Below are 332 nucleotides of genomic sequence, written 5' to 3'. Positions count from 1 at the left end.
AGGGGACCCCCATTAATACCTTGCAATGCCCCCATCAGTGCCCCCATATGGGGAAGGGGGACCCCACAAGCCCCCTGCACCCATAAGCACCCCGGCACATGCGAGATGTCCATCAGCACCTTACGTGTGGGGAAGGGGGGACCCTGTGGGCAAGGGGGTGGGGAGGGCCACAAGCCCCGGCACATAGGGACCCCGTCAGGGCTCTGAATGCGGGGTGGCCTACTAGAGGCGCTGCCGCTTTAAGAGGCGGGAGGCCGGGCAGGGAGGCGGGGTCGTGGGCGGGGCTTCGCCGCAATGTGCTGGTCCCTCCCCGCCCGCTTGCTTCTTCTCCC

Source organism: Apteryx rowi, unplaced genomic scaffold (assembly GCF_003343035.1).
Source record: "Apteryx rowi isolate R43461 unplaced genomic scaffold, aptRow1 scaffold_43, whole genome shotgun sequence".
NCBI lineage: Eukaryota > Metazoa > Chordata > Aves > Apterygiformes > Apterygidae > Apteryx > Apteryx rowi.
This window is presented reverse-complemented; position numbering follows the sequence as displayed.